Genomic DNA, 12,438 nt, shown 5'->3' with positions numbered 1-12,438 from the left:
TTACAAAAGAAGATTTGTAGAGTGTGAGAGACTTTGCCACACAACATCCTAGCCAACAAATTGATAAAGTTACCTTTAGGATGATTTGTTTCTGGTTCTCCATAGGTTATTTCCATTTACAAGCTAAGGGTGTCTCTGCAGCCAAATGGTGATATCAGAAACTGATTTACTGAACCAATCAATGTTCTAGAATTGACCTTCTTCTAGAATGAAATTACATCTAATTCAGTGAGGAGGGCTGACAGCTACTACATACAGGACACCATCAAAGCCATACAGTGTCGCAGGTGATGGTGCAGGATTATTTGCAAAAAGAAACCTGCTCGGATTAACACCCCTATAACACAAACATACAGTGTGCCATGGAAAAGTAATATGCAAATCACATGAACCTGGGGAAACCAATGTGCGTAGAGTGCACTAATGTGAACTAATTCATGAAAGAACTAGGCCGCATTCTACATTTGCGTTTCGAAAGAAACAAAATGTTTGCATGTTTAGGCCGCATTTTGCTTCTTGCTTTAAAAAGTAAAACTGAATAATGCTGCTATTGCTCTAAACATATGCTAAGAAATATGTTAGCAGGGGATAGTGCAAAGGTGGGAGGTAAACAATGAAAAGTATATTTCCATGTAATTAATAAATGTATATGTTTCATTCGACATAGTGAGTAGAATGGGCCTGCAGTTTTCTAAAGTTGACCGGTCAGCTGAGGGGCTGGAAAAGTGAGCAAGAATGACCTAACAGAACAGACAGAAGCACTGAGTGGGGTAAAGAAAGACCAAAAGTCCAAGGTTATTCTGCTCAAAGAACATTGTTTTCCCGCCAAAACATGAGACTGGCCGTGGGACCCAAGATTTCTTCCACGGATGATGGCTGAGAAACTAATGCGAAAATGATGAAAAGTATCAAGTATTAAATTTGTCAAAATATTATGTAATGTGAAAGGATGTAGAGCAATGAGCATGTAAAAATGATGAATGAAATCACATTGGTGTGATACACCACCTCCCAAATTGGCCAATAGAAAATCAAATCCTGTGAATTGTTTTAACTAATGTGGGTTGGACATGTAGGTTTTGTGGTATAACTGGGGTGCCTTTGGGGTGTGGTTTAGGCTTAGCTTTGCTCTGATCCAGTGCAGAGGAGAAAGGGATGATGCAACGCTGACGGTCGGTTGGCAGAGAGGCTTAGCTGTTCCTGTCCCTGTCCCATTCTTGATTCCAGGAAACTTTGTTCCCTGACTATTTCAGGGGACCCCCACCATCTTCTTGGCCAAGGGATAGTATTCCACAGATCTTTTGGGTTTGTATTATTATCCTGACTGTTAATTGAGGAGGAGTATGACACTGTTTGCATTTGACGATTGTTTTTCTCTCTCTTTGTGAGATTATTTGGTTGCATTGTAACCTCTATGCAATGAGCATTCATTATTCACAAAAACTGGAGATAAACTTTATTAATCTTACTGAGAGTCTGTGATTATTTAGCTAGTTAGATAGTACTATTATTACCATCAACTATTAAACAAATCGGTCCATCAACCAAGAGGAAAGAGTGTTGATATATAGATTTAGTTATGTATTTAGAAGTGTTAAACATGAATCTGTGAAGGAAACAATTTTCCACATCATTAAAACTTGACCCCCAGTGCAACAGGGATTTGTGAGTTGGCTGAATGTGCATGGGCCATTTGCATGAAGTAATCAATGCATATCAATCCCTGATAAAGTGTAGTGCTGGTTCAGTTTTCTGGTAGCAGAGGATGGAAAGCATCACAGGTGCAGAAATCTCGCATTACGGCGGAAGAGAATGCAGAGATCGGATCAAGCTCCAACCACAGCCTCTGCTGACCATGGAGCTGTGATGCTCCTTGTGCGTCATCGTTCGAGAATTCCACAACCTCCCTTCGGAATACAGTCAATATTCTGTCAGTTGGTCGGAGGACCAGCAGTTAGTGGCAGTACGCAGTGGCACAGGGGTGTCTGTAACATGCTTGTTTCTCTGTGGCATCCCTGCTCTGCTGCCAAAACCTGTCCCTTTCCTCCCCCCACATCCTTGCCCTGCCTTACTGGTGGCATCTATGGAAGCGAAGGTTGCCGTGAGATCCAGGGGGCAAGGTGGGGGTCTCTCAGATGCAGGGGAAAGTGTTGGGGAGAGCGGGCAGATAAGGCAAGTGGGCTGTGGAAAACAGTGTTAGGCAGCCCACCATTCAACATTCCTTTCCAGTGCTGCTCAATCCCATAGATCTAAAAATCTCAAAATTCTTAGATCCTGGCCTTTTTAAATTTGGTAAATAACAAGTATGTAAAGTCAAAGCAAAGCACACTAAGTATATAATGCAAGTATATAATGCAATTAGAACTAGCAGATTTGATTTAATCAACACCAAGATGGAGATGTAATATCGTGAGAGACCAGGAACATTATAAACAATGTAAAATGCGACTTGCTATCTAGAAACACTAGTGATTATCATCAGCTAAACATCCATTAGGTGCTAGGTTGTTAAAGAGTTAATAGCTGATGCGTAGAATAGACGCTAAGGAGCACAATTCTATCTAAACTCTACCTAATTGCAATAAATTTGCCTACATTATTGTTGTCAACTCATGAATATTTATTCTCTACTGCAGCTTCCGCTAGCAGTGTACTCTTGAAGGGGGTAAGAAGCACCATTGGTTTTATCTTTCAGATTATCACTTTTCAAATTGCATACTTAGAATATTATTAACAGCTCCAATATACCGAAAGTACATCATGAGATTTAGAAGGATAAAGAAGAATGTAGCAGTGACAGCACCAAACGAAAGGAAATTAGCCAAAAATGTTCTACCTATTTAAAAAGCTAGAGGACTCAACTGTTGACGCTAGGATATTTAATAAGTCAAAACAAGCTGCCCCCAAGTGTCTGCATCAGCAGGTTCCCCTAGTGCAATATGAGAAACAAAAAGCCACTCAATTTCAACACAGTAAAAAAGCATACATCACACCTTTTACTGCAGAGATTCTAAAAAGGGGATGAATCTTTTGGTTTAATGGATCATATAAACCATCTATCCTGGGTCAACACAAGGGCCATTAGCAAATTCCTGAACCTATCATGTTCAAGAAGACTTCCTGGGAGATTGATCATTTACACCATGTACACTAGAAGACTAATAGGAAGCAGTCATAAATGGAACAAATATCCCCAACTTATCAATAAGTCCTCGCAATGGTTTTAGTTCATATCATATGACTCAGAGAAATATCTCAGTTTTAGATGCTCTCAATGAAATAAACAAGAATGCTTTCAATTAGGTTGTAGGAAAGTGTCCTTTTTGTATCGTCACCTCCCACTTTTTGCTCCAAATACTGATGGATATGGCTCCGATGGTGCACTGGAATCTGCTGCCCAGACCCTAGTGCCCGTGCTCTCTCCTAAAACTGTTATGTTAAATTTGGTAATCCCAAATTGGCAAAAACTTTACCCCCTTATAAGTCCCTAGTATATGATACCAGTGGAACCCAGAACATTGTAGTAAAGGAGTCCCCAGGGCAGTAGCACATGTTTGTGCCATCCTGGGCGACCCATGCAAACAACTGGCAGCAGGCCTGCCCTTGCAGACTGCAAAGGTAGTGCAAACTGCTCGAACTCGACTGTGCCCTCATACACTGCCTTTTAGTGTTTGTGTTAGGTAAATGTGACCAAAGTGTGTTGGATCCATTTTGTATTTGCTACATTTAAGTGGTATCCAAGATGAAGGTTTCAGCATAGACAGCAAAGGTAAATTGCAGTTTGGGTGTGCAGAGCTAAGACAGGAAGCGATGGAGTTCCCCTCTACCCTTTTCTGGCCCATTGTCCTCTAGAAGGGAAACACTTACAGATTAACAAGTAGTTAAGTGGATCAGCCTCTCTGCTATTGTACCCTATTTTGCTTGAAATCTCAGACAACATCCCACATTCATCCTGCACTTTGTAACAAAGACGCTGACTGGGCCAGTCTGAGTGGTATAACCATGAGAGTAGAACTATCCCTCTCAGAGCCAACTGCTTGAATTCACAACTACGGTCTGCAACTTAATAACAAAGAAGGGACAAAAACTGCCTGTTAGTGTGCCAAGATTTCTTCAATAGAATGCTGGGTCCCCACATCATGAAACTCTCTTGTGCCCCAGGGTTGGGGTATCCATTGCAAAACCTTTTTGCCAGGACCATTTTATGTAAAGTGCTTTAGAGACTTAATTGGCATGTATCCCTTCCTTATGTACTCTCGGAGCACTCTAATATTACAGAACGGGTTGCAGACATATACAAAACCCTTTTTGTAATATAGATAAAGACTGCCCACATCCTAAATGGTGTGTTCCCTTCACTGCATGACGGTGAGACCCCATACAAAGGATGTAAACACTTTGCCTGTCCCCCCCTCGCATCGTATTATGGACGTAGGCAAAAATGCTGTAAGGAGACCCACTGACTTCGCCAGACACTGGTGGTGCACAGCCAGGGCGGCGCCCCCACCCTTCTATCACCCTCCAGTCATAAGGTACTCCTCTGGATAGGGTCCCATGGACTCAGCAGACATCCCTCTGTAGTTGAGTCACTCACACCACCCACCTGCTGGCGGATCTTTGTTCCCTTGTAAGTGCAGATGAGATGCCATCTGAACTGTGAACGGTGGGCTGGAAGCTTCAATAAGCGGGTTCACCTTTTACTAGTGTCCTTACGACAATAAAGGCCATGGATGTCTACAAGACTGGCAAAAGGGGCTGCCTAGACCCTGCTTCAAAGGAGAGAAAGAACTGGCTGCTCAGGAGATACACTGAAGGTGCCCTTGTATGAGGAAGACACTGTGAAAAAGGAAGCGCTGTGAAGTCGATCAGGAAGGAGAAGTCTAAGATGCAATAAGTAGCGACAGGTAAGGATCTGCACTGCTTACCGAGTGTGCAGTCCAGGGATCCCTGAAGTTACCTGCAGTGTGAGCAGAACTGTGTACCCTTGTGTAAGGAGGATACTGGAACTCATGTCCAGGTGAATTCTGCTGCACAATACTGATCGTCATTGGTTACTTTTGGTAAGTGCATTTATCAATCTATTAGGAAAGTTCTTGTTGGAAAATGACTGGTTGCAATAGTTCAAATTGTCAAAGAAATATTTTTCAAATATTTTAAATGCTAATTTTTCTAAATGATTTTGTAATGTATCTAGGTCACTGAAACCTATGATTGGTTTTCAACCTCAAACCTTTTGTGATTAATTGTTTTTATGTACATTAACATTCAGGCTGGACTTTTGCTCCACATATACATTGGTTATTATGTTTTCAGTTTGAAGAATGCTACCTAACTCAGCAGCAAGTTGCTGAGATTTTTACTAATGTAATATTTCTAGGAAATTATCTACTGAAAATTGCAATGGACCTAATGGAGTCATCAGGCTGTCAATGATAAATAAGGTGTCATACTGTAGTGTTGTCCTGAACATTGGATTATTCTGTATTTTCTTTTTTCACACAAGGTCCTTTATAGATAAAGGCATATCATTCATTTTTAACATAGTATAGTAAGATATTGTCATTATAGTTGTGAATTTTCAATAATGTTCGTAGTGAAGCCATTTGAATATGTTTGCAACAGTTGTGACTGTCTCTATCCCTGGATCTGAAAACACCTAGAATCATGCATGATATATTGCAAAATAATTTTTAATTGTTAGCATTGCTGTATGATGTGCTAATTTACATCTTTGTTTACATTTAGAGTCTGTTGAAAAGTATTGTGGTGTCTGCAACCAAGATACTTCATCAATTTATATGCAAAACTTAATGACTATAGATGCTGAAGATCAAAATTAAGTGATATAAGTCCTTGGGGTGTTTTGGAGGCATTACGTCTCGAAATCACATTTGTCTGATGCAGCATGTATCTTAATATGACTCAGATAACTGAGACATTTGCAAGGGTCTTTTCAGAGTTACTGGCTATGCACCCTTCCTAGTCATGGACTCATTACCACTTTTCCACTTAGTGTTGAGAGGTCACTATGTTTACTATGTAAATGCATATAAAGTTTTCATTTCAAAAAGCTATTGACCTTTAAACTATGCAATGTTATTAACAAGTTACTTTTCACTATCTTCCCAACAGGCCCAATGTTTCGAATGCAGCAGATGGGTCCACCTTGAATGTATCAAACCAAATGTAGCATCCTGGTTACCTTTTACTGCTTACAAATGCACAAAATGTATGTCTTGAAGTAAAGATGTGATCGCATGCAAGATGTCTAATTAGATGTTTTGCATACTCCTGCAATCTACGGTTGTGTCCGGATTATCATAAGTAATATTGAGACACACTTCCTTCAGCTGTCACGATTTGCAAAATCCTTTTAGAGTTGGGCCAGACTTCTTCTAACATTCCTACTTAATTTTCTATTTCAAATTGAGCAACTATTTTGTTAAGGTGTTGAAATATAAATTTAAATCTTCCTCCTCTTTGAAGGTCAACAAGCAATACCGCTCCTCCACACATTATTGTTCAATGGTAGTCTAAAAAGTAGTGGTAATTCCACTATCACTAAGGTAGACGTCTGACAATAGAATCTATGATATAGTTACACCACTATTCCATGTTCCTAATCCAAAAGGTGTGCTTAGAGTCAACAAAAAGATCAATTATGCACATTTTATGCTGGACAGTATTGCTTCTAAACACCCTTTCACTGCTTTCGTCCATACCTTCAAACAAGATTTCATGGATTTACATGCATAGTCTTTCATGTCTGTATATTTGTAATGTAAAACAAGCGTACTTGTTTTTCTTTTCTTTTGTCACTGACATATATAAACTCATCAGTCACTGCTATGGCAAGCTTTTATAATCCTGAATGCTCAGTGCTGGGTTTTGTGTGAGAGGGTGCCCATGCATAAGCATGCTAAGTTTTCTTTGGCTGCATGGAAACATGTAGTGTAACCTGTCAAACACTTTAAAATGCTACCCTCCCACTAGTCCTAGAGGCGGATGTAGAATTCAACCGTTCTACATAAAATAGAATTGGATGTCACTAAGTACAAAGTATTTCTGTATTATGCAAGCCCTAATGTGTCCCTTGAAGATTCCAGAGAAGTCCAGACACATAGTCACTGAAACACACCAACCATTAGTAACCTGTAAAATGTGCCAAACAACTCTTCCGAGGAGTGATCAATAAAAAAAATACTCCTTTCGCACAGCGAATATGGTGCATCACATAAACAACTTGCACCCCAACAACTTTGCTTGGGCTGCAACACAGAGATTGCAGGACAACCCACTTGCTGCTGCACCAAGCACATCAACTGCTGCAACAGCATCTTCGGCAAACAGTCCATACTCACATATTGATCTTGATTTTGGTAAACTTAAATTTCTATGCATTTATTGCGATGATCTTTTGGGTTACATGTAACAGAATATCGACCTGATAAAAAACTGGAAACGGGAGCATTGCTATCCTCCACATTAGTCATTAGACATTTATCAAGCTTTTTTTTTTGTAACAAACACCAAACCCCTGCCGAAGGCAGTGGGAAATTTGCACACTTGCTGCCTTTCTTGGCTGGGGTTCATCAATTATTGTTCAATTTCATATTCTGATTCAAAGTGCAGGCCCTTTATCAAGCCTTTTTGTTGTAACTACTTCCCCAGCTAAAGGCAGTGGGTAATTTTCACACTTACAATCTTTCTTACTTTTTACATTATTCATCTTCCACTCCATCCACACATCATCTACACGTGCACACACCTACTTGCTGCTTTTCTTGGCTATGGTTATCAAGTGCGGGCCCTATATCGAGCCTTTTTGTTGTAACAACTACCCCGGCCGAAGGCAGTAAGAAATTTGCACATGTGCTGCCTTTCTTGGCTGGGGTTATCAATTATTCTTGAATTTCATATTCTGATTCAAAGTCAAGGCCCTTTATCGAACTTTTTGTTGTAGCTACTACCCCGGCCGAAGGCAGTGGGAAATTTGCGCACTTGCTGCCTTTCTTGGCTGGGGTAATCAATTATTCTTGAATTTCATATTCTGATTCAAAGTTGAGGCCCTTTATCGAGCCTTTTTGTGGTAGGTACTACCCCGGCCGAAGGCAGTGGGAAATTTGCACACTTGCTGCCTTTCTTGGCTAGGGTCATCAATTATTCTTCTTGTAATACAAATCCAAAGTGCAGGCCTTTTATTGAGCCTTCTTGGTAACTATTACTCGTGAATGGCAGTGGGCAATTTGCACACTTACTGCCGTTCATGTACAATGAAAAGATTAACAAAAGTCTACCAATATTAAAAAAGAGTCAGGATGGGCTATGGTTATCAATTCTTCTCTTTGTTATTCTAATTCAAAGTACAGGCCCTTTATTGAGCCTTCTTGGTAACTACTACCCGTGAATGGCAGTGGGTAATTTGCACATTAGCAGCCTTTCTTATTTTTTCCATTATTCATCTTCCATTCAATCAACACATTATCTACACGAACACACACCTACTTGCTACCTTTGTTGGCTATGGTTATCAACTATTCTTCTATTTCATATGCATATTCAAAGTGCAGGCGCTTTATTGAAACTTTGTGTTGTACTACTACCCCGGCCGAAGGCAGTGGGAAATTTGCACACTTGCTGCCTTTCTTGGTTGGGTTTATCAATTATTCGTGAATTTCATATTCGGATTCAAACTCATGGCCCTTTATCGAGCCTTTTTGTTGTAGCCACTTTCCCGGCCCAACGCAGTGGTAAATTTGCGCACTTGTTGCCTTTCTTGGCTGGGATTATCAACTATTGTTGAATTTCATATTGTGATTCAAAGTCAAGGCCCTTTATGGAGCCTTTTTGTTGTAGCTACTACCCCGGCCAAAGGCAGTGAGAAATTTGCACACTTGCTGCCTTTCTTGGCTGGGGTTATCAATTATTCTTCAAGTAATTCAAATTCAAAGTCCAGGCCCTTTATTGAACCTTCTTGGTAAGTACTACCCGTGAATGGCAGTGGGTAATTTGCACACTTGTGTCCTTTCAGGCGTCCTTTCTACCGCACAGTGTGTGTAGTTTGTGCACTTGCTTAACTCCTTAGATGAGATACCCGTTTCTCAGGCTCCCACTGCGGAATTCGACTCGCAGTCTGTAATGAACTGGAAATCCAAACACCCATTTCATTTACAAGGCAGTGGGTGGTTTGCGCGCTGCTACCTTTCTTAATTTTCACCTTATTCTGCATCCACTACCTGAAACACACCTACCTGCAGACTTTCTTGCTGCCTTTCCCAAGTATTATTCTAATTCTTTGCCAAGTATTATTCTAATTCAAAGTAGAGGCCCTGAAATGGCCCGGTGTTGTAATTTTTCAGCCCTACTGCCCACAGTGGGAACTTAGTGCACTTACATTGCTTGCTTCGATGTGGTAGCCATTTCTCAGGATCCCACTGCGAAATCCGACGCACAGTCTGTGTAATGAGCTAGGTTTAAAAAGATCCTCTTCCCTTACAAGGCAGTAAGTACTTTGCGCGTCTGCAGCCTTACTAATTTTTCACCTTTTTTTATCTTCCATTCAATCAACACATCATCTACACGTACACACACCAACTTGCTGCCTTTCTCGGCTGGGGTTATCAATTATTGATCAATTTCATATTCTGATTTAAAGTCAAGGCCCTTTATCAAGCCTTTTTGTGTAGCTACTACCCGGCCGAAGGCAATGGGAAATTTGCACAATTGCTGCCTTTCTTGGCTGGGGTTACCAATTATTCTAAAAGTAGCTACAAGCTCAGGAAATAATATTTTCATTTGGAAACAACTTGGAAAGTATTCTTCTTTGTAAAACTTCTTTGCCATGTTCAGTCATTTTACCAATTCTTATATCTTGTAGAATAGTTCCATAATCAGCATCATTTGCTTGTCGCATATTTGTAATAAGTTCCTTTTATTCAAAATATGACCAAATGTTAACATTTCCAATGCTACACAAAGACTTTCTGGTATCTTCATGCACAAGTGTTTTAAATACTGGTTGTCCTTTTACAGGAGTAAGTTGTACTAGATCTCCAAATCTAGAACAATCATTTGGGTGAGTCTAGGTCTTTCTGCAACACGAAATCAAGTACTTAAATCTGCACAAGAAATTGAATATTTAGCTGAAAAAGAGGCAGAAAGTACAGATATTGTGAAAACAAATATGTTGGATACATATTATCCAAATAGAAGTCATCATCTTGAAAACATGTGTCTCCATGAAGTGCTTCAAAACTATATTTTTCAATGGAATATTATAGAACACATCAATAATGGTATATATGCTGCGATTGGTTCTGAAGGATGTTTGGTGAAACAAAGAAAAGGACATTTGATTAATCACCGAAAACTGAGTTGCGATACTCCTGTCTAAAGAGAATTTTACTATTTATCTCTTTTGCAACTCTTCAAGCCGTGGCAATCAGATAAGGAATTACTTGTTGATTTTCAGAGCTACGAAGGTTTGTTCAACACAACTAAAGATATTATAGAATGTCCTGTTTTTGCTAATTATGTGAAAATGTTGAATGACGAAATTGAGCAAGAAGCTACAATTGCAGCTGATTGCTAGAGACAGTTCTCAAGACAGTCACACTTCAGCTCCGTTGAGTCAGGATCCACTAGGAGAACCAATTGTTCAAAATTAAGCAGCAACTGCTATGGAAGAGGTGGAAACCGCAATGTATCAAGCTCAAGAAGATGTAAAAAACTTGGAAAAACTTGTAAGAACAACTAAATGTTGAGCAGAAACAAATATATGAGCAAGTGAAAGAACAGATTGACCATGGATTACTTCATGAAAACAAAGAGTGCTCTTGCGCATCATTTCAACCTATCCGAATGTACGTGAGTGGACAAGCTGGAACAGGAATACATTTTTTAATTTAAGTAATTACAACTTATCTACAAAAAACAACTGAGTCGCATTTGTCTTGTGTTGTCACTGCTTCAACTAGGTTGGCAACACACAATATTAAAGGAATTACTTTACACTGTCTATTAATGCTACCAGTAGAGCATGAAAACAAATTGGAATACCACAAGCTATCTGGAGAAGCTTGTTGTGAAGTTTCAAGAGTCTTGAAGAAAATGAAACTTCTCATTATTGATGAGGTAAGCCTGGTATCAAACTTAATGCTTGCCTTTGTGCATTTAAGAATGCTGCAAATTTTTAAAACAGATGTGACGTATTATTTAGAGGAAAACATGTCATAGTTTTTGGAGATTTACTACAACTAAAGAGACATTATGTTATGCCGCACCATCGCAGACTTATGTCTGTATCGACTAGTGCCTTCGATCTGCACTGCAGACAGCAGGGTTCACAACTTGAATTCAGCTGTACATCTACACAACGAACAGCATTCAAGTTGCAAATTGATTTATGTAAAGCAGAGACAATTTTGTTAATGGATGCCACAAAAAACGTTCCTCAATGGCTGTACTAAGTACTGCCTTCAAATGTATACTGCGATCAACAGAGTTTACTGCTTGATACCAGGAGCGCATCAGTACTACAGACAACATGGAATTTAGTCTTGATTTATTTAAGGCAGAGACAATAGTACTATGCCCTCAGATTCTATTAACGGTACAAAATAGCATTCATCAATGTTTGTGTCGAGTAGTACCTTCGATCTACATCATGGACAGCAGGATTCACATCTTCAATTCAACTTTGAATGTAAATTTGTCTTTAGTATCTGTGCTGAAACTGCCTTCAACCAATTCTGCGTTCAGTAGAGTTGACAACTAGATACCAAGAGCACCAGCACTACAGAAAACATTCAATACAATCTTCATTTATTTAAAACCGAGACAATTGCACAATGTCCTCAGATTTTCTTAAAGTTTGAACAGTAAGAAATTCAACCTTCATTTATTTAATGCAGAGACAATTCTACTATATGTCTTCACATTTTGTTTAAATAAGTGACAGAAAGCATTCGTCTATGTCTGTGTCAACAACTGCCTTCAATCTACCCTGCAGACAGCAGGGTTCACAACTTGAATTCTGTTTTCCATTTACACTATGAACAGCATTCAAGTTAGCCTTGATTTATGTAAGGCAGAGACAATTTTGTTAATGGATGCCACAAAAACGTTCCTCAATGGCTGTACTAAGTACTGCTTTCAAATGTACACTGCAATCAACAGAGTTTACATCTTGATACCAGGAGCACATCAGCACTACAGAGAACATTGAATTCAGTCTCAATTTATTTAAGACAGAGACAATTGGACACAACTTGATTTATGTAAGGCAGAGACAATTGTGTTAATGGATGCCACAAAAAACATTCCTCAATGGCTGTACTAAGTACTGCCTTCAAATGTACACTGCGATCAACAGAGTTTACCCTTGATACCAGGAACGCATCAGTACTACAGACAACATAGAATTTAGTCTCAATTTTT

At 39.5% G+C, this 12,438-nt stretch overlaps 1 protein-coding gene across 1 annotated transcript in view; it reads right to left on the bottom strand.

Annotated features, from left to right (window-relative positions):
* The window catches only part of TMEM38B (transmembrane protein 38B), a 446,812-nt gene that overhangs the window by 265,333 nt on the left and 169,041 nt on the right, over positions 1–12,438 (bottom strand). The gene's annotated exons all lie outside the window — the stretch shown is intronic.

Source organism: Lissotriton vulgaris, chromosome 3_1 (assembly GCF_964263255.1).
Source record: "Lissotriton vulgaris chromosome 3_1, aLisVul1.2, whole genome shotgun sequence".
NCBI classification, from domain to species: Eukaryota; Metazoa; Chordata; class Amphibia; order Caudata; family Salamandridae; genus Lissotriton; species Lissotriton vulgaris.
Note: the sequence above shows the minus strand (reverse complement) of the source record. Positions and strands in the feature narration are given on the sequence as shown.